At 47.1% G+C, this 21,955-nt stretch overlaps 1 protein-coding gene across 1 annotated transcript in view; it reads left to right on the plus strand.

Annotated features, from left to right (window-relative positions):
- The first annotated feature begins 12,418 nt into the window (after window positions 1-12,418).
- EPS8 (EGFR pathway substrate 8, signaling adaptor) overlaps window positions 12,419-21,955 on the plus strand; it is a 143,296-nt gene continuing 133,759 nt past the window's right edge. The window contains exon 1 of the mRNA XM_083464293.1: window positions 12,419-12,601. The gene's annotated coding sequence lies outside the window, so the exon portion shown is untranslated. The remainder of the gene's footprint in view (window positions 12,602-21,955) is intronic.

The following is a 21,955-nucleotide window of genomic DNA, read 5'->3' on the forward strand; positions in this document are numbered from 1 at the left end:
CCTCATTCCCTGTTTCCTGACTAAGGCAGGTGTCCAGCGTCCTCTATAGGCTCCCCTTTCACGGTCAGGATGGGTGCACTTATAAAAGGGGTGAGCTTCTTCAGCTTTCGGTCTCCTCCTTTGGGTCCCTAGGGCAATCCTTAGAACCATACTAGCACCAGCCAGCAGGCCGGATCCTAACCTGCTCCACCCACCCCAAGCTAATGTTGACAGGTGGGCAGGCTATGCGCCTGCTGAAATCTCAATGATATCGTGTGACCTGGTTCCCACTGTCTGTGCAGTTCGAAAATTTTAATGAACTACATAGGGAAGTGGAGTGTTACTGAGCTTTAAGGGGAGTGGGGAGCAAATGATGTTGGCAAGCAACTCAAGCAGGAGTAGCAATCACTCCCATAATTACAATAATTATAATTATTATTTATTAAATTTGTATACCGCCCTTTACCGCCGGTCTCAGTGAGGTTCACAAGATAAAATCATGATATAAAAACATAAAATGCATTATCAAAACTAAAACAAAAGCTACCCAATAACCCCCCATGACACATTTTAAAAGGGCCTTGGATGTCAATCAGCCAAAAGCCTGGTTAAAGAGGAAGCTTTTTGCCTGGTGCCTAAAGGTGATTAATTTATAATTAAATAAATTTGTTAGTTGTTTTATCTTGCCCAAGGCAATGCAAAGCACCCTGAGTTTATAGACGCAAAGAGACAGAGGCTGTATTTTAATATAAAAATCAGTTAATTTAATTGATGACTGTTTGCAGTACTATTTTTCTAGAATTTTTCATCATGAATGCCTTCTTTGTTGTGATATAATGGCAATGGTGCCCACCTGAGAGGTGCCAGAACTGAGTTCTGGTGAGTTCTCCCTGAAAAAAAAAAAAGCCCTGGCTGTTCCTATGCTTTCCAAATATTTTTTCCGTTATTTAATTTGATTTTACATACAGACAGCCCTTCCATATATGGAAACAGTCAGTATTTTTATTATTATTTAACACTTCTTAATACCTTAAACCATTTGCCCTTGAAACTTTATGCTATTTTGTAGGCTATTACATTCCACCTTGCCGTATTTTCTCCCGAGCGATTTTCTTCTATATAGGATTTTTACACAAGGGAAAGTTGTTTATTTTGTCCCGCTGTATTCCCATATCTTGAACGAGATGAGCTTTTTGAGAACTTTGCCTTGCTTTATCATAAATGATTTATCAACTTGGAGAATGCTGTATATAATCTGACATTTATTTATTTTTATTTTTGTTTTTAAAAATATTAATTATGCATAATTACGTCCTTGATGCTTTGTTTTGTTTCTTTTCTGTTTCCAGGCAGTGTGCTTTGGGAGCATTGAAGTTCGTTGGCAAGCAGCAAATAGCTTCCTCCTGGTAATTAGGACGCGGGTGGCACTGTGGTCTAAACCACAGAACCAGGGACTTGCTGATCAGAAGGTCGGCGGTTTGAATCCCCGCAACGGGGTGAGCTCCCGTTGCTTGGTCCCTGCTCCTGCCAACCTAGCAGTTCAAAAGCACATCAAAGTGCAAGTAGATAAATAGGTACCACTCTGGCGAGTAGGTAAACTGTGTTTCCATGAGCTGTTTCGGTTCTCCAGAAGCAACTTAATCATGCTGGCCACATGACCCGGAAGCTGTACGCCGGCTCCCTCGGCCAGTAAAGCGAGATGAACACCGCAACCCCAGAGTCTTCCACAACTGGACCTAATGGTCAGGGGTCCCTTTACCTTTACCGTATAAAGAATAATGGCAGCGGTGAGCTCAGTGAACTCCATAGGCCTATATCACCCCAATCTTGTGCCCGTTCAGACTTGAACTCTATTCAGACAACGACCTCAGTTGAAGGAATAGGTGGAGGTATGTATATATGCCAGCATCACAACTGCTGGCCTCCAAGCATGTTGGTGGTGCACTCTCAGATCTATCCCTATGAGCCTCCCCTGAGGAAGAACCCCATAGGCTCTTCACTAGTAGAGGCTGATGCCAGCAGCACATCCACTGACTAGAAAGCAGCACTCAGGTTATCCAGTGACATTGAGGAGGGCCGTTCCACTTCCCTACATCTCCCAGTACATTTCCAAGCACAATTCAAACTGTTGGTGCTGACCTTTAAAGCCCTAAACGGCCTCGGCCCAGTATACCTGAAGGAGCATTTCCACCCGCATCGTTCTGCCCAGACACTGAGGTCCAGTGCCGAGGGCCTTCTAGTGCAGTGTTTCCCAACCGGTGTTCCGCGGCACACAAGTGTGCCGTGAGATGTTGCCTGGTGTGCCACGAGATGTTGCCTGGAGGGAGGCGGGCGAGGGCGTTTGCTTCCTGGAGGACTTGTGGGAAGCCGCCCCTTCCCTGGGCGACGCGCCGCCTCGCGACTCCGGAGTCAGTCCCGAGGGCTCTCAGAGGGACTCGCGAGCGACGGCGCGGCGGCTCCGGGGCGCGCTCAGCCGGGCCGCCGTGCACCCCCGCTGCAGCTGCCCGGCGTGGAGCGCGACGCGGAGCCGGCCGGGCTTGGAGGCGCCCAGGTAGGGCCGAGCCGGGCGGGGGCGGGGAGGTCTCGGTCTGCTGCGGGCGCAGGAGGGCGAGCGGGAGAGGGGGAGCCGTCGGGTCTCCTGGAAGGAAGCGAGGCAGCGGCTGAGGGGGATGCAGCCCCGTCCCCAGCAACAGGCGCTCCTCGAAGTGAGGCCACAAGTCGGGGCTCGGACAGGGCCTGGAAGCAGCGGCTCCGGCTCTTGGGAGCGGAGAAGGGGACTTCGAAAGCGGCCTGGAGGAGAAAAGCCCCGATGCAGCGAGAGCGGGGAGCGTGCTGCCTTGTCCAGGCCTCCTCGCTTTGTGCCGTCCGCTGCCAGGAGCAGGACACGGGGGCTCCTCGTTCGCATGCTTTCCCGGGTGATCGGTGAGGGTTAGGGTTAGGGTTAGGGTCCCTCAGTCCCTCGCTTTGCTGCCTCCTCCCCCCCCCACCCCCAAAGCTTGGAGGTTCCCCGGCAAGGGGGAGGGAAAAAAATTGAAAACTTTCACTTTCGTGCGTCCCTCCCGGCGTGACGCTGCGCGCTGACGTCACGGGGCTGTAATGGTGGTGTGCCGCGAGATTTTTTTCATCAAACAAGTGTGCCTTTGCCCAAAAAAGGTTGGGAAACACTGTTCTAGTGGTTCCCTCACTGTGAAAAGCGAAGTTACAGGGAACCAGGCAGAGGGCCTTCTTGGTAGTGGCTCCCGCCCTGTGGAACGCCCTCCCATCAGATGTCAAAGGAATAAACAACTATCTGACATTTAGAAGACATCTGAAAGCAGCCCTGTTTAGGGAAGTTTTTTAATGACTGATGTTTTAATGTATTTTTAATCTCCTGTTGGAAGCCGCTCAGAGTGGCTGGGGAACCCAGCCAGATGGGCTTGGCATTAATCATCATCATCATCATCATCCCTCAAATCTGAGTCCCAACTCCCAACCACCTGGGACCCTCTGTAGGGTTTGAGTCCGCCTTTGGTTCTTGCCCACTGCCTCTCAGCCCACTGGGGTCCTCCCTTGTGCCATAGCCTTCTGGCTCCCCAATCTCTTCCCATTCTTCCTCCTCCGATCAATTCTGCATAGATGTCTCCATGAGGCTTACAGTAAGTTTAACATGGACGGTCTCCCAGAACAGGGGTCTGTGCCTGATTAGATCACTCTCCTCCCTACAATCTCTCCCCCTTCCTCTGAAATTAAATCAGATTAGTAAGAAATGAGGGGATGCTTTTCAAAAAATCCCAAACAAATCGTCATCCAACCGGAAAAAGAAGGGGGGGAACAGAAAGCAAAAAGAAAACACCCAGTCTTCTCTAATGCAAACATTGCTTTTCCTTTTTAATCTTGCAGAATGTCCTCAAGAGTTTAAGGGTTGCTGAGCAATCTGACCTTGGCAGCACAGAACATTTTATGATTTCACATGACTTGTGTTGCGCTCCATCAGTTTCTCTGGTGTGTTAAAAACAAACTGGCTTTTCCATGTCCTTTACTGCCCTGCCCCCCACTGCTCTCTCTCTCTTTTTTAAACTCTTTAGGCTACAGTGGTACCTCAGGTGAAGAACTTAATTCATTCTGGAGGTCTGTTCTTAACCTGAAACTGTTCTTAACCTGAGGTACCACTTTAGCTAAAGGGGCCTCCCACTGCCGCCACGCGATTTCTGTTCTCATCCTGAAGCAAAGTTCTTAACCCAAGGTACTATTTCTGGGTTAGCGGAGTCTGTAACCTGAAGCGTATGTAACCCGAGGTACCGCTGTATTTCTGAGCAGGATTCAATAACAAACCGAAAATTCTGCTTGAGCAATGAAAGTTGATTTGGCGCTCTTATGCAACGAACCTCATCCCCTCCCTCACCCTCCCACTGGGATTTTTGAAATAAGGAAAACGATGTGAAGTTACACTGGAAAGTGGGGGATAACAATTGTCCACCCTCCCCGCAAGCATATTCCCCTTCCTAAGTTAGCAGTATTAGACCCTGCCAGGTACCAGGACACTGTAAGCTGCCTGGGCCTGATTTGGGAGGCCTTCATGACTCAAGTCTCCCTCTCACTGAAATGTTGCTTCCAATCCCAATATATCTTTTTTTTTGGGGGGGGGGGAGATATACCTCTTGGTTCAATAGGTGACACTTTCAACACCTGATTTAATTATTTAATTTCAATAACTCCTTATATATTGAATATATATCTATTTGTTGTTGTTTAGTCATTTAGTCGTGACCGACTCTTCGTGACCCCATGGACCAGAGAACGCCAGGCACTCCTGTCTTCCACTGCATCCCGCAGTTTGATCAAACTCATGCTGGTAGCTTCAAGAACACCATCCAAACATCTCATTCTCTGTCGTCCCCTTCTCCTTGTGCCCTCAATCTTTCCCAACATCAGGGTCTTTTCCAGGGAGTCTTCTCTTCTCATGGGGTGGCCAAAGTATTGGAGCCTCAGCTTCAGGATCTGTCCTTCCAGTGAGCACTCAGGGCTGATTTCCTTCAGAATGGATAGGTTTGATCTTCTTGCAGTCCATGGGACTCTCAAGAGTCTCCTCCAGCACCATAATTCAAAAGCATCCATTCTTCAGCGATCAGCCTTCTTTATGGTCCAGCTCTCACTTCCATACATCATATATATCTAAGCAGTATACAAAAAAAAAAAAAAAAACCAAAGCAACAACAGACAACTTAAACAAAAAATGTTACAAAAATACAAAGTTACACATAAAAATGTTATATTGATTGGTATGTACTGAGCTGAATCCTAGATCAATAGGATCCAGAATGCAGCAGTCTGATTGGTCCTCAGGAGCCATCCAATCCAGCTCCAGGTGGAAGTGAATCAGCGACCTGATTGGCCTGCAGGAGCAGCCAATTGGGCTTCTGGAGGAGGTGAATCCGCAACCTGATTGGCCTGCAAGAGCAGCCCGGAATTAGCCAATCACGTGGGGCCCATTGTGTAAATAATGTATACGTAGCTAGACGTTTTGGGGAAAGTTTCATTCATTGCTACTGTGAGCTGAATAAAGAGCATGAAATTCACACTTGACTCAGAGTATATTTCATTAATACAAAGTAACTATGTGGGCTGTCGAGAGGGAACAATCTTGTTTTCTCCTGTTCTGGAGGCTAGGACATGACTCAAAGCAATGGCTTCAAGTTTCAAGAAAGGAGATTCCAACCAAACAGGACGTTTCTGGCAGTAAAAGCTGTTCCATGGCTCTCTCGGGAGGTGGTGGACTCTCCTTCCTGGGAGGTTTCTAAGCAGAGGTTGGGTGGCCATCGGTCATGGATGTTTAGCTGAATTTCCTACACTGACCCTTCCAAGTCTACAATTCTATAATTCTAAGCTGGTGTTAAAGGCATAGCTACAGGAGCAGGATCAAAAGTTGGCAACCCTAGAAAGGAACAGGGTGGGGATGGCTAACACACTATTCCTCCAAAATAGCCTGCCATGTTGCCAAAGCCAGTGCTCCATCCATAGCTCTCCTTTGCTCCTGGCTTGCCACCTGGGAGTCTGGGTATTGCCCCACAGGGGGCCGGATTTTGCATCAAGGCTGCCAGCTGCTGACTCTTCACACTCCATCTGAAGCCCGTCTAGCTTTCTCAAATCCATACCCAGCATTTTGCATCCCACCTCGCCGCACACTGGCTCTCTAGAACATTGCCTTAATTAAAAAAAGAGGTGTCCATACATCACCTACAACAATTCACAGTGCGTTCAAAAACCTGTCCACCAAAAGATGGCTCTAATTAAGAGCTGGTCTTTAAATCCACATTTTAATCTGCGATTTGTGAATTAATCAACATCGCACCAATTAATTAATTCAGCGTTAATTTAATGTACAACAGGGCGTTGGAAAGAGACAAATATACTAAATTATGGAAAGAGACGCAGACCTGCATTACACGCTGAAGGAGAGCGGCTGATGAATAGAGCTGGAATAAGGTCAATACAATATAGTTAAACTCCCAGGCATGTACGAATGAGAATATAAGAGGCAGCAAATCGCTCTCCTGGAACATCAAGATGAGTAAATGTGAAGGTTTTATTTCCTGACTAATGTTATTGCCACTGCTGTGCAGTGAATCAATCATACCTTTTGCAGAATCCCTAATATATTTTGAAATGTTCCTCTTCAGGGATGGAAATTCTCAGCCTGATGGCAAATGTCGTAAAAGTAGCTTTGGCAGGATAAACCACCTAGCTGAGGAAGCTATGGACCAGAACCTCACTCCAGTTGTGTGCCTTGCTATGTTGCAGTTATCTGAAAGGGTCCCCATTGTGGAATCTGCACTGTGGCCGATGTCAATATGGAGCACCCTCAGGGTGGGTACCAGGGCCCACTGATGAAAACAGCCCTTGCCCATTTTAACGAGGAACACAGTACAACATATGAAAGAAGATCTGGGGGTCTTAGTGGACCGCAAGCTTAGCATGAGCCAAGAGTGTGATGCTGCAGCAAAAAAAGCTAATGCTATTCCAGGTTACATCAGTGTCCAGATCAAGAAAAGCAATAGTCCTGCTGTATTCCGCCTGGCCTTTAATTTGAATTCAGCCTGATCTTTTATTTCCCTTCCCTTCTCTTCCCCCCCTCCCCTTTTATGAAGACCACCCGCTCTGAGACCCCACAGATAATTCTCCCCTAGCCTCCTCGCTGACCCAAGTAGGACCAACTCAGCCAGCTAGCCCTGGGGATTATCTAATTGATCTTTTATTTTATTGTCATTCATGTTTTTATACTGTATTTTATGCTGTTTTTATAATTAAGTGTTTTAAAGTGCTTTAAATTTGTTGTTAGCCGCCCTGAGCCCGGTTTTTGAACCGGGAAGGGAGAGGTATAAATAATAAAATTATTATTATTATTATTATTATTATTATTATTATTATTATTATTATTATTATTCTGCCTTGATCAGAATACTCACCTGGAGTACAGCTTCCTATTTAGCTATAGTTCCTATGAAGGGGAGAATACTTCCAAGGCTAAGCCATATATGAGCAGCGTATCCACACAGTGAAGAAAGAAGCTGCCAAACTTCACCACTGGCTCACCTTCTGTCTTCAAGAGAGTCAAATTAGTTGAAAGAGGGGGGAACCACCCCATTTATTTGAAAGTGTTTTGAATTCCTCTATGAAGAGCCGTACCAGCTCCATAGTTCTAACTAGAGGGGTTAATTGAAAACTGCTCTCATCGTGTACAAGAGCCCAGCCAGAGCCCTCTTTCGATTGGGTGACTGTCACATTTAATGCATGTTATGCTCTTCCCATTCACCTCCCTCCCCGTCTTGCAGACAGGAGAAAGCAATCTATTGTTCCTGGCTTGGTTTTAATCATTACAACTGTCACACCAATATGATAACTTTACCGCTATGTATATCTAGATTCATTAAAAAACAACAACACAGCAGCGGCAGAAAACTGAAAGGCAAATATAAATATTGGGAGAGAGAAAAATATGGACGCTTTACAGCAGGGGCAAGGAGTCTCAAGCCCGTGGCAGCCTTCTAGGCCTTTCGGAGTGACCCTCAAACTGTACCGCAGATCACACAGTCCCTTGGCCAGATACCTCTTACTGGCTCTGCACACACTTTGGAACTCCCTGCCGATTGACCACAGCCAGGCACCTTCACTCTACTCTTCTTGGCAACTGCTGGAATCATGTTTGTTTAATTAGAAGAGTTTGGATTTGATATCCCACTTTATCACTACCCTAAGGAATCTCAAAGTGGCTAACAATCTCCTTTCACTTCCTCCCCCACAACAAACACTCTGTGAAGTGAGTGAGGCTGAGAGACTTCAGAGAAGTGACTGGCCCAAGGTCACCCAGCAGCTGCATGTGGAAGAGCAGAGACACGAACCCGGTTCACCAGATTATGAGACTACCACTCTTAACCACTACACCACACTGGCCAATTCAGACAGGAAGAAACTGTTGCATTTTTTAACCTTTTTTTTTTTTTTGCTTACTGTTAATTTTAATTATTTTTGCATGTTTTAAATACTTCCCAGTGGTCCATCCTCCCCCCCCCCGTTGATAATATTATTGTTTTTGTAAACCACTTTGAGGTTTTGTTACAATCAAGCAGTCAATGAATGTTGTGAAATAAACAAATGAATAAATATATGTTTTTGCCTGGCTGGAAGGTGGCCTAGAACTCTGATAACGCCTCTTGTTTGCCTGGGTGGAGAAGGGAGGGATTTCTGAGTGCCTGCAGAAGCTAGCCTGCTATGTAAAGGTAAATTTTATAGTCATTGCTCCACCCACTTTTACCTCTGGCCCCGCCCACCACCAGCATGTGGCCCCTGGGGGATGCTCAGAATGTGGCCCTCAAGCTGAATGAGGTTCCTCCTGTCTGCTTTATGGTATGATCCTGGGCATTTAGAGGTCAATCCCTCTGAGCTCAGAGGAAATTAGGCTGCATTCCTATGCACGCCTACTTGGAAGCAAGCGCCATTGAATCCAACAGGACTTGCATCTAAGGAGACATGCATAGGGTTGTGCTGCAAAGCTTTGAGTCCACCTCCCATCAGCTCTGCTAGCTAATATGACCAACAGTGAGGAATGATGGGAATTGTAGTCCAGTAACAACATCTGGAGGGACGCGGGTGGCGCTATGGGTTAAACCACAGAGCCTAGGACGTGCCGATCAGAAGGTCGGCGGTTCGAATCCCCACGATGGGGTGAGCTCCCGTTGCCCGGTCTCTCCTCCAGCCAACCTAGCAGTTCGAAAGCACATCAAAGTGCAAGCAGATAAATAGGTACCGCTCCGTCGGGAAGGTAAACGGCGTTTCCATGAGCTGCTCTGGTTTGCCAGAAGCGGCTTAGTCATGCTGGCCACATGACCCGGAAGCTGTATGCTGGCTCCCTTGGCCAATAAAGCGAGATGAGCGCCACAACCCCAGATTTGGCCACGACTGGACCTAATGGTCAGGCGTCCCTTTACCTTTACCAACATCTGGAAGGGCTAGGCATCACCACTTTGGATATATGCAGCAGTTTATGAATCAACAGCAAAAGAACGTGTGGCAACATCTCAAGTAACAATGACCAGGCAGATCCAATGATTTATAGCAGGGGTGGGGAACCTGGCGCCCTCCAGATCCTGCTGAACTACAGCTCCCATCGGTTCTAGAAAGCATGACCAATGGCTAAGGATGAGAGGCGGTGGCCTCGCTTTCACTGGAGGTTTTAAAGCAGAGGTTGGGGGGCGGTCTGCCATGTATTGTCTAGTTGAGATTCCTGGATTAGACTAGATGACTCTCGGGGTCCCTTCCAACTCTGCAATTCTATGATGGGAGTTGTAGTCCAGCAACATCTGGAGGGCATCAGGTTCCCCACACCTGATTTGCAGGAAGTCGTACATTCCAACCATCACTTTGGAGCCCAATAAAATACGGTAGCTTTAAGTATATAAAGCAGCCCCTAAGGACTTTGGATTTTATGACTGTTTGTCAAAAGTCCCTATTCCACTCCCTCAGCAAATCACATGCTCTGAATGAATTGCTTTCAATGCAAGCTCTTCTGTTTTTTCCATCCCAAGAGCATAATATCAGCCAGGCTGGATCAGGCCAAAGCCCAGTCAAGCCTAGTGTTCTAGCATGGAAATCCTGTGTCTGTATACTTAGAAGTAAATGTTCCGTGGGATTCATTCCCATGCAAGCATTCACTGGATTGTAGCAGCAATCTTAAGGTGAGATCAAAAGTCAGTCACACTCAGAGTAGACCCACTGCACCACGCAAGGCAGAAAGGGGCAAGAAATGCCCTTTCCCTGCGCTACCTCCCAGGCTGGTGCAGTGAAGAGGCCTGTATCAGGGCCATTGCCATACATGACTGCAAAGGGGGCAGTTGAGGACCCATCAACATCCCTAAGTGAGGACCACCAGGCTAGATGGGGGAGGGGGACCATGGATACAGCCCCCCAAGCAGAATGCTGAGGTAGCCTCATGGTGCAGGCTCTAGTTATCTCCCGCTGCAATGCGCTCTACGTGGGGCTACCTTTGAAGGTGACCAGGAAACTACAACTAATCCAGAATGCGGCAGCTAGACTAGTGACTGGGAGCGGCCGCCGAGACCATATAACACCGGTCTTGAAAGACCTACATTGGCTCCCAGTACGTTTCCGAGCACAATTCAAAGTGTTGGTGCTGACCTTTAAAGCCCTAAACGGCCTCGGCCCAGTATACCTGAAGGAGCATCTCCACCCCCATCATTCTGCCCGGATGCAGAGGTCCAGCACCGAGGGCCTTCTGGCGGTTCCCTCATTGCGAGAAGCAAAGCTACAGGGAACCAGGCAGAGGGTCTTCTCGATAGTGGCACCCACCCTGTGGAATGCCCTCCCACCAGATGTCAAAGAGATAAACAACTAGCTGACATTTAAAAGACATCTGAAGGCAGCCTTGTTCAGGGAAGTTTTTAATGTGTGACATTTTAATGCATTTTTAATCTTTGTTGGAAGCCGCCCAGAGTGGCTGGGGAAACCCAGCCAGATGGGCAGGGTACAAATAATAAATTATTATTATTATTATTATTATTATTATTATTATTATTATTATTATTAAACCCAGCACCTTTCAGTGGATTCACCTGTCACAGGATTCACACAAGAAGGGCTCATCTAGTCTAGCATCCTGTTTTCACAACAGCCAACCAGATGCCTGCAGAAAACCTGCAAGCAGGATCCGACCATCAGAGCAGTCTCCCCTCTTGTGGTATGGGACAGTTGGCCTTGAGAAGCCCTTAGCAGCCCTCTCTTCCATATGCCACACATTCAGTTTCAGCTGGTATTAATCGGGGGCGGGGGGAGGTGGAGTTGGCTCACCTTTTATAATATGGCGCCAATGATAACAACAACAATAATAGTAGTAGTGGCAAGAGTATTGTTAGCCCAGAAATGGAAGCAAGAAGAAATTCCGACGAAATTAGAATGCCAGACGAAATTAATGGACTATGCAGAATTGGACAAAATGGCAGGAAGGATTCAAAACCTGTGGGACCAGAGATTTACCGAAGATTGGAAGAAGTATATGAATTATTTGAAGAGCAACTGTAATCAACAAATTACGCTAGTAGGACTACAAGAAGTTTTGTAAGGAGAAATAGACGAAGTGTTACAAAGTAGAAAAAGATAGAGATATTGGCTATGAGTTTGAAATGTAATAGGGAAAATAAGAAATGGATACTAAGAGATTATATTGGGAGATTTTCAGACAGGACTGATGGAAGTCCAAAAAAATTGAATAAGATGTAAAAGTATGTTTAATTACTGTTGAAAATGTTATGTTAAAAACCTAATAATTTTTTCTATATATAAAAGAATAGTAGTAGTAGTAGTAGTAGTAGTAGTAGTTGTTGTTGTTGTTGTTTATTTATACCCCGCCCATCCGGCTGGGTTTCCCCAGCCACTCAGGGCGGCTCCCAACAGAATATTAAAAACACGAAACATTAATAACTTCCTTAAACAGGGTTGCCTTCATGTTGTGTGGGGGGGGGGGGCAGGATTTATATTGGGGCGGGGGCAGAACCGAGCTATCTGCAACGCAATTGGTCAGTTAGTTAAATATTTTTATTTATTTACTTGATTTAGTGGGGGCAGCTGCCCCCCTTTGGCTACGCCCATGCTCCCCCCCCCATGGATCTTCTCAATTTTAAATCCAGCACTCTGCTAATTATCATTAAGGGTAACTTTCTCTCCCTGGCGGCCGCCCTAATCCTCTTACTTAGTTCCACACACATGGATCCTCCACATTTCTCAGCGCGGCGGCGAGACCACGCGACGCGCATCCTGCACGTGTGAACCGCCTCGCCGCTTCTCTCCCCCCCCCCCCGCGGGGCTTCTTCCACCAGCGAGCGAAGCCCGGGCCGTCCAGGAGAGGGCGGTGCGACCCGCGGGAAGCCCGGAGCGCACGAAGCTGCCGAGGCAGAGGCGGGCACTTTGGAAGCGGCAGCGGGCCGTGCGGAGGGCGATTCAGTCGGCGGCTCCTCTCTCGGCAGCCTCGCCGCTCTCCCCGCCCGTCGGCTCGGACGCCCTGCGCGGACCAGGCGCTTCTCGTCCTCCCTGGGAAGGAAGGGAGAGGAGAGACGGGAGGCGAGGAACCAGCAGTGCGGTAAGAGGCGCACAAAAGGCGTCGGGGGAAGCGTGGAAGGGTCGCTCTCCCCCACCCTCCCCCCACAATCGGGGGGGGGGAGAGGCGGGAGAGGGGTCGCCCCTAACCCCGCTGGGGCCCAGACCCACATTCCTCTGCTTTCATGCTCCCCGCTGGGCTTCGAGGGGGTGCGAAGTACAGCGTATGGGGGGGGGGCGCCGTCTGCTCTCCTGGAAGATTTGGGGGGGGTCTCTCTTGGTGGGTTTCCCCCTTTTTCCAAAGGGGTGGGGGGAATCCGGTGCCACACCCACGCCCCCCCCCGTCTGTTTTCCGCCCTGGAGCTCCTGAGGCCCAAGCCTTTGCTCTCTTTCTCCACTGCTCGTGAAAAGCGTAACGTGTGAAATGGCCGCGCGTGTTTGTGAAAGATGGAAGGGGGCGCGGGTTCAGTAACAGGCGCTCCCGCCCGCCGCCGCCCTGTCCAGCTGAGACGTGCGCTGCTCCACTTCCCTTCCCCTGTAACCTGAGCGCTCGCTCACTTACCACACCTGTGATCTATCTTGTCAGCTGGTTTTGTTTTATGTATATATAAAAAAACTAGGGAAGGATTGTAGTTGCTGGCTTGTTATTGCTTCCTGGAGTAGATAAATGAGCTCCTTGGAGGAAATCCCAGCTTCCTCCCCCGCCCCCAAGCTTTTATATCTTTCCACGATTAGGCTGTGCAGTCCTGACCCCACTTACCTGAGAGCAAGCCCCGTTGAATGCAACAGGACCTCCTTCTGAGTAATCATAGGACTGCAGCTTTTAAACTCTGGGGATTGCATTGCCTTTTAACAGCAGCTAGTGCTCCAGATTCTTCTCAGAATCAGGGAAGGGGAATTAAAAACTGCCCCAAAGATGTATACCTCCGTGTGTTCTTTCTCAGCTGTGGCAGTGTGGTGTAGTGGTTAGAGCAACAGACAGGGAGGTTAGGCTTTAAATCCCCACTTGGCCAGTGTGACCTTGAGCCAGCTGCTATCTCTTGGCCTACCCTACCTTGCAGCGTTGTTGTTGTTGTTGTTGTTGTGTGTGTTTGTGTGAGTGAGTGGAGATACTGCCTGGACTTTCTTAGAGAATATTTATTTGCATTTATATATAAATGTAATAGTAACTAACTAGCTATATTGCTACTTTTTCTGCCCCGCTCCTAATCCCAGGGAATGTCTTAGTGCGCTGTGTACACACCATTTATTTTGAGCACTCGCTTCCTAAGAATCACCAGAACTGTGTTTTGTTAAGGGTGCTGGGAATCATAGCTCTGTTGGGGGGTAAACTACAGTTCCCAGAATTTTTGAGGGGGTGCACTTTAAATGCATGGTCACTCTTAACCACAATTAGCCACCACCCATTTTGACTAAGGTGAATGACCTCCTGCATGACCCATTTTCAGCCCATGGTGAGCTCTCCATCTCTCTGTCTGTTTATTAATCTGCATTAGTGTTTGTGAGTACAAAACTGAGAGCAGTTGCTTATTCTGTCAAGGAAAAGCTGCCAGGGAAACTTCTCCATAGCAGGCTGGATAAGCGATGGTTAGTTAGGACTTCTCTAGTGGATTCTTGTGTTCCAGTTTATGATGTGGTACCTGTTGGTTATCAGCCTGCTTAGCAACACTTAGTCACTGCCTCTTGAGCTGGAAGTAATAATACACATGGGTAATTATTGTTAAATATACTGTGTAGGGCGTCTTTTTACAATTGTGGTTTCTATCTACTTGGTAGATATGTAATAACAGGCAGCCCCACCAACTTCAGCCTTGAACTTGATCACAGAACGTCAGATGTTAACATGTGGCAATGTTAGAATCATAGAATCATAGAGTTGGAAGAGACCACAAGGGCCATCGAGTCCAACCCCCTGCCAAGCAGGAAACACCATCAGAGCACGCCTGACATATGGTTGTCAAGCCTCTGCTTAAAGACCTCCAAAGAAGGAGACTCCACCACACTCCTTGGCAGCAAATTCCACTGTCGAACAGCTTTTACTGTCAGGAAGTTCTTCCTAATGTTTAGGTGGCAGGAGCCTCATGTTTTGCCATGGGTGGAACTGATGGATTTGTAGCAGGGAGTCTAATTCAAGAAGGTAGTGCCCTCCCCAAAAAAATATGATGGAGGGAGTCAAGGCAATAATAATAAAAAATTATTATTATTATTATTATTATTATTAGCCAAATTGTTGTTCCTTGCAGACTGCAGTTCAGTGTTTAGCACTCAGGCCAAAAGGTGAGTCACGCAAACATGTGACAAGATTTCTGTCACATTCTTGAGCCTGGTATAGTATGCGTGAATTTTCTGATTTAAAAATAAATGGAAAGTTAACTTTCTAAGTATTTCTGTTCTTTGCCGTTGAACTAACACAAGCAAAATGTTAAATCCTGGGACCACAAGGTGACAATCATTAGGTAGGCAAGGGCCTCCCTTCAGTTCCTCATTTTGTGCCTAAGAGTTTGCGAAATGTTTTGCAGTGATAGCCAACTAATACATGCTTGGAGTAGACCTGTTGGAAACCACTGTGCTTACTCTAACGTTGGATATCACTCTTCGTGCACCAGCAAGCACTTTTTAGTCGGGGCAGAACAAATGCAAAATAAAGGGACCGGTTTTGCTATGGACAGTTCACACAATTGTTGGCTTTTGTTGCCGTTGTTGAATTGGTTGGATGATATTATCCATCTTTTTTGAGATGGGTCAGATGAATGCATGCTTCCACCTGTGACCTCCCATCTCAGCTTCTGTCTCTAGCACTTAAGGTGAAATGTTCCTGCTCTACTTAACAACTATGGTTGCTGCTACTTTGGCAGTTCAGCCTGAGTATCTCTGAAGCTTGCCTCCAAGGCTTAACTCTAGGTCATGGGTAGGCACACTAAGGCCCAGGGGCTGGATCCGGCCCAATCGCCTTCTAAATCCAGCCTGCAGACGTTCCAGGAATCAGCGTGTTTATGCCTGAGTAGAATGTGTCCTTCTTTTTAAAATGCATCTCTGGGTTATATGTGGGGCATAGGAATTTGTTCATTCTTTTTTTCAAAATATAGTTCGGCCCCCCACAATGTCTGAGGGACAGTGGACCAGCCCCCTGCTGAAAAAGGTTTGCTGACCCTTGCTCTAGGTGGTTCTGTAAAAGGCAGTTTCTGTTTCTTTCCAGTAGAAATGTTAGGGTGCTTCCTCCGGACTGTCACTGGGGGGGGGCTGAGCATGCTTGTTATTGCCAAACTACGTTCGTGCAAACTCAGAAAGGTGCAAATCAGTGCATTGCGGGTGGAGCAGAGGCAGTCTGCACCGTGCTGGATTTGAGCACAGACCGCTTTTGCTTGGGCTGCACAAGTTGTCCTGATGTCTTGTCCACACCTAAACCCCAAAGCAGAATCTGTCAGTTGCTTCAGCTGTCTTGCAAAGGGATCTCTCTTCCCTCGACCCACAAGATCAGGATATTGCCAGTACTGACTTCCTGTTTTTGGCATACGTTTATACATCTTTAAAGTTTTGCTTTACCAGGTTTAGTGTTGTATCTCTGTTTTTGTGGCATCATTTTGTTGTGTTTGCATTTCTTTCTTTTTGTACATTGCATAGAGATTTTTAAACAGGAATATGAGCACATGCCACGGCTAGATACTTCGTAGCTTTTTTATTTCCGATTACTTAAAATAGATGCTCGATTTTGTATTAAATGTTGCCTTGGTTGAGTTAGCAATTGTACAGTGAACCCAGGGTCAGCCTTTGCTTTGGTATCGGGCTTGAGAATCAAAATTCCCACGTTTTCCTTGCCTGTTGCTGCTGGCAAAAGATCCCAGAGAAGTTACTTGATCTCCCTTTAAGAGGTGGAACGACTTTCTGGTTTCTCCAAGCTGAATGGAGACTTTTTGTATTGCTGGTTTCTAAAGCTCTTTCTCCAACTTGTAGCAGAATCTCTCTTCTCAACCTGCCTGTGGCTGCCAGCCAGGAGGAAAATCATCCTGACACTTTTTGAACTGCAGCCCATTACAGGGAAGGGTCACACGCTTGACTCCATCTGAATCCTTCTGATCGGTCAGGGAATGAATGGTGTTAGCTCTCATCTCCTGGGTTTTGATTCCCTTAATATGGAGATCCTGAATAGAACGTCTGTCTGGGCCAATTTCTTTATAGAACTCAAACCTGGGCATGAAAACAATTTGCCTCTGGATTCCCTCGTCCCCCAAACCCCCTTCATTTCCTGAGAGCCTGTTTAGCATTCAGCAAAACGGAGCAATAAAGCTTTTTCTGGGCTGTACATCAGACCCTCAAAATGTCCCTATTTTCCAGGGACAGCCCCAGATTTACAGAAGCAGTCCGTTTCTGATTTGACCCTGGAATGTCCCACTTTTCCTTAGAATGCACTTGTTTTCATCAGAGAAATATGGTAGGACATCCCTATTTTCATCAGATAAATGTTGGACAGTATGGAGTTATGCGACCCCTGAGCCAAGGAAATAAATAACTACAATCTTTGGAAGACATCTGACAGCAGCCCTATACAGTCATACCTCATGTTACATTTGCTTCAGGTTGAGCATTTTCAGGTTGCGTCCTGCGGCGACCCGGAAGTACCAGAAAGGGTTACTTCCGGGTTTCGCCACTCGCGCATGCGCAGACACGCAAAATGATGTCATGCGCAGAAGCAGCAAATCGTGACCTACAGGTGTGGGTTGCATTCCTTTCAGCTTTCGAACGGGCCTCCGCAACGGATCCCGTTCGCAACCAGAGGTACCACTATACAGTGGTACCTTGGGTCTCAAACAGCTTAGTTGTTGAACAAATCTGCTCTCGAACGCCGCAAACCCGGAAGTGTTCCGGTTTGTGAATGTTTTTCGGAAGCCAAACATCCAACACGGCTTCCAATTGAGTGCAGGAAGCTCCTGCAGCCAATCGGAAGCTGCGCCTTGGTTTTTGAACAGTTTTGGGAGTCGAACAGACTCCCGGAACAGATTAAGTACAAGAATCAAAGTACCACTGTGTAGGGAGTTGGTTTTTTTTAATGTTCAATGTGTTATTATGTTTTGATATATGTTGGAAGCCACCCAGTGTAGCTGGGGCAACCCAGTCAGATGGGTGGGATATGAATAAAATAATAAACAAACAAATAAATAAATTGAATAGGATAGGATATCCCTATTTTCACTGGAGAAATGTTGGAAGGTATCTGTACACTACAAGGTAGGCAAAGAGGTTTCAATGTTCCTTCCAAGAGTGTCTCGTGAAATATGGGTGAACCATGTATTCTACATTGAGCTCCTGGAAGAAAAGGGTGGGATATCAATGAAATAAAACAAAATAAACAAAAGTAAATAAATATCTGTTGGATTGTTGCTGATGACAAATTGCATCCCTTCTCCTGCCCAAATTCGCTTCTAAAACTGACACCCACGTCAACCTTGTTGGTACCAACTGCACAGCAGCCAAAGAGATAGAAAAGTACGATACTAGCTGGTATCTCTCCAGCCACCGGACATCTACGTCAGCACTAGAAAAATGAGCTGCTTCTTCTTAAGTTGCATCTACTGTGGCTTCAGGAAAAGCTAAGATCGGGAAATGTCACAAGTCCAAACAAAATGCACCCATTCTCTAGCGCAGTGTTGGATGCTGTGAGATAACAGTGCCTGCCTTATCGAGACTTACACCTGGTCTGCTTGAAAAGTGCAGCATTTCTGGCACGGGTGCGATTGGCGCACCTGTCGCTTTCACTTTGAGGAGAGGAAGTAGAGTTTTATCCCATCGTTTCTCAATAGCAGGCCAGAACAATGAGCGTTCCTGCTCTTGCAGTGTCCGTAACAACTCTATCCCTCTTTAGCTAATCGGATCGGAGGATGCAGGGGGCAGTGTTTGTGTGTAGAATTGTACCTGTTCTCAACCTACCTGTTGCTCAGCTCTCTCTGCTGATGCTCTCCTTACAAGGCACAGGAGAGTGTCTACATAGACATAGCTTGTCTGCACACAGGCCTGGTTCATCTATGACAGTGGTTTTCAAGCAGTGTGCCGTGGCACCCTGGGGTGCCTTGAATGATGGCCAGGGGTACCGTAGGCAACACTGGCTTCTGTCCCTCTTTCCTTCCTTCCCTCCCTCCTCTGATGCCCTCTCGCATCTCTGCCTCCCCAAGGCTTGCAGAGCTGTTTGTTGCAGCTGCCCTGGCCACAAACTCCGCAGGCGAATGATGCCTCTGGGACTGGTCAGCAGGTGCTGGTTGCCAGGAGCCAAGGTGACCTCGGAGCAAGCAAGCAAGTGGGTGAGGGAGCCCAGCCAGTCCACCAACCCATGCAGTTGGGAGTGGACAGACAAGTCCCAGGCCCATGTGGGGCTGTGTGGAGAGACAGATCAGAGACCAGAGGCAGCGGCAACAGCTGCCCAGAGGAGAGGAGGCATAGGTTAATTTGCTGGGCTGGGTACACTTCACACTAGCCTGTGGTTCAGTATTATGTGTTAATTCAGAGTCCGTATGGAAGAGCCAGTTACTGCAGGAGTGCAGTCCCACTTCCCCCATTGAAAATTCCGGATTTGGTTGAAGGTGCAAGATGATTCTTTTCTCTTACTTGCTGTGATGTGGTCTCTGGGATACATCTGTTGATGGCTGGGTGGAGAGACCTCTGTGTGCAGAAACAGATCTGGCGGCTGAGTATATATGGTGCTGCTGGGTTTTTTTGCATCTGGATCTTGAAGCCTGTGTGGAGTAGGTCCATTCTTCTCCTGCTCACTGCCAGTTTTGCTAGGTGTAGATCACTGCCACAAGCCTGTGTGGCCTGCTCACCCACACATTCAGAATGGTTTCCTCGCCAGTGGATCCTGCAGAGAGAACAATATACCTTTCAAACAATGTGGCAAATTCTCTTCCACAGGGGCCTCTGCAGGCAAGCAATATACATTCCTATGCAGCCATCCCACTGGGTCCTGGGATTTCATTCTGCATTGCTCTCTGGTTTCTAAACGTATTTTGGCAGCTGTAAGAGCTGTCAAATCTTGCTTCTTTGTAATGGGAACCTAACAATTTGCACTGAGCTGAATTCTGCATTCCTATAGACCTGGGGATGCCTGCTCATTATGCTCCTTGCTGCGGGACTTTTGGAGGATGTGCAAAATAGATCAATGCGCCTTGGGAGCAAGTTGTGCTCCTGCTTCATTGGAAATATTTATGCGCTGGCCATTGGGAGGTGATGGTTTTCTGTGATGTGCTGAAAAGCGGGGATCAACTGTACATGTCTGAGCAACATGTGGATGGATAGCGGCAGAAGAAGCAGAGTTTTCTTACCTATATAGTACACAAACAACCTCTCCAGTTACCAGAATGTAATGCAAAAGGGATCTTTTATGCATTCATGTTCCCCTATCAGTCCAGTACAGCATCAAGTGACATGTGATTTGTACCAATCGGCATGCAAATTTGTTTTATGGTCACTGGCTATAAACGACACTTTTGTTCATGATATTTTCTAAGAGACATCTCTTTTCTTTCTCCCTTTTGGAAATGGGTGTGTGCTTTCTGTGTGTAGAGTGTGGGGAAAATACATAGTATGGATTGCAATTAGTTTTATGTGTTTTTAGAGATCTGTTCCGTTAAAAAACCCCCACCCCTTTGACTTAGAAAGTGTGTTTTCTATTAAAATTCAGGCGCCTTATCGCATCTAAACAGCTTGCTTGAAAGGGAATACAGACACTCTGCTATCAGGAGAAGGAGAAGGAAAGATGTTGGGGAGAAGGGGAGGGTTTTGATTTGACCAAGCTATGCAGGTAGAACAACTCGCCCTTTCCCCATCAGTGAAAAGCATTAAAAATGGTTTCAAAGAGGAGCTATTCATTTGTGAGCGAAGTCTTTTTGACCTAAGCCATTTCTGAACTGTTACCAGTGCAGCTGGAAATGCAAAGGGATGTTAATTTTACAGGACATTCAAATTGGCTAATTATATTAGCCCAAGCCATCAGAAACACTTTGTAGGGTGGGTGGGGAAGATTGTAGTACAAAAGGGAGAATTCAAGTACCCGTTTTTAGGATTTTTAGAAATATGCCTAGCACCAGAGGGCAGCTGCTACGCACTCTACCGGAAATAAACACAGTAAACTGTTTCGTTTCTGCCCGAAGGGAATAAGTTAGGATTCACTTCGGATGGGTACAGATGTCTTGCCTCAACCTCTTAACCGGGGTTAAAAGGTTTTGAGACTGTGTGATAGTGTGTTCCCTCCCCCAAGTGACTCCCCTCTTACACAAAATGCCCCCTCCCTCTTTGACCCCCATCTTGGCTATGGTTAAGACTATCCAGGATTTTCACCTCAGCCAGATTGTGCAAACCATGGTTAGCAGGGAGTCACTGGGGAATGGAAGTAGGGAATTCTGGGACAGGTGTGATGGCCGTTCCCTGTTCTTGCCACTATTTTGTGACATTTCGGGTTGGTTCATTGGATTTCGAGGTATTTTTCCCCCTCCCCACAGGCTCCTGCTTCCTTTGCCTTGAAGGAACTGAATGCTATTGCACTTCTTCCTCCATCATCATCATCATCATCATCATCATCATCATCATAATTTATTGCATTTATACCCCACTTTTTCCTCCAAGGTGCATTGTTCGCCTCTCTCCATTTAACCCCCACCATAACTCTGTGAGGTAGGGGAGGGTCCAGATTGTTGTTCTCTTGGGGGGTGGGCTGAGTAAAGCCCCCTAACAAGAGTTTCCTGGTGCTCTCTGGAGCATGGGTAGGCAAACTAAGGCCTGGGGGCTGGATCCGGCCCAATCGCCTTCTAAATCCGGCCCGCGGACGGTTCGGGAATCAGCATGTTTTTACATGAGTAGAATGTGTGCTTTTACAGTGTTACCTCGGGTTAAGAACTTAATTCATTCTGGAGGTCTGTTCTTAACCTGAAACTCTTCTTAACCTGAGGTACCACTTTAGCTAATGGGGCCTCCCGCTGCCGTCGTGCCACCCCCGTGCAATTTCTGTTCTCATCCTGAAGTAAAGTTCTTAACCCGAGATACTATTTCTGGGTTAACGGAGTCTGTAACCTGAAGGGTCTGTAACCCGAGGTACCACTGTATTTAAAATGCATCTCTGGGTTATTTGTGGTGCATAGGAATTTGTTCATATATATTTTCAAAGTATAGTCCGGCCCCCCACAAGGTCTGAGGGACAGTGGACTAGCCCCCTGCTGAAAAAGATTGCTGACCCCTGCTCTGGAGTATAGCATTCACTATAATGAAAAGGCTAGAGCTACAGCGATGATGGTTTTATCGTCAACTTATTGACTACCTGCCAAATCTGCCCTGAAGTGAGCGAGGCATGAGAGAGTAGCGTGCTCCACGTGGCTGCAGCAGCACATCAGAGCATTTTGTTGACAGATGACCTTCCAGG

Source organism: Podarcis liolepis (assembly GCF_965112155.1).
Source record: "Podarcis liolepis genome assembly, chromosome: 10".
Lineage (NCBI taxonomy): Eukaryota > Metazoa > Chordata > Lepidosauria > Squamata > Lacertidae > Podarcis > Podarcis liolepis.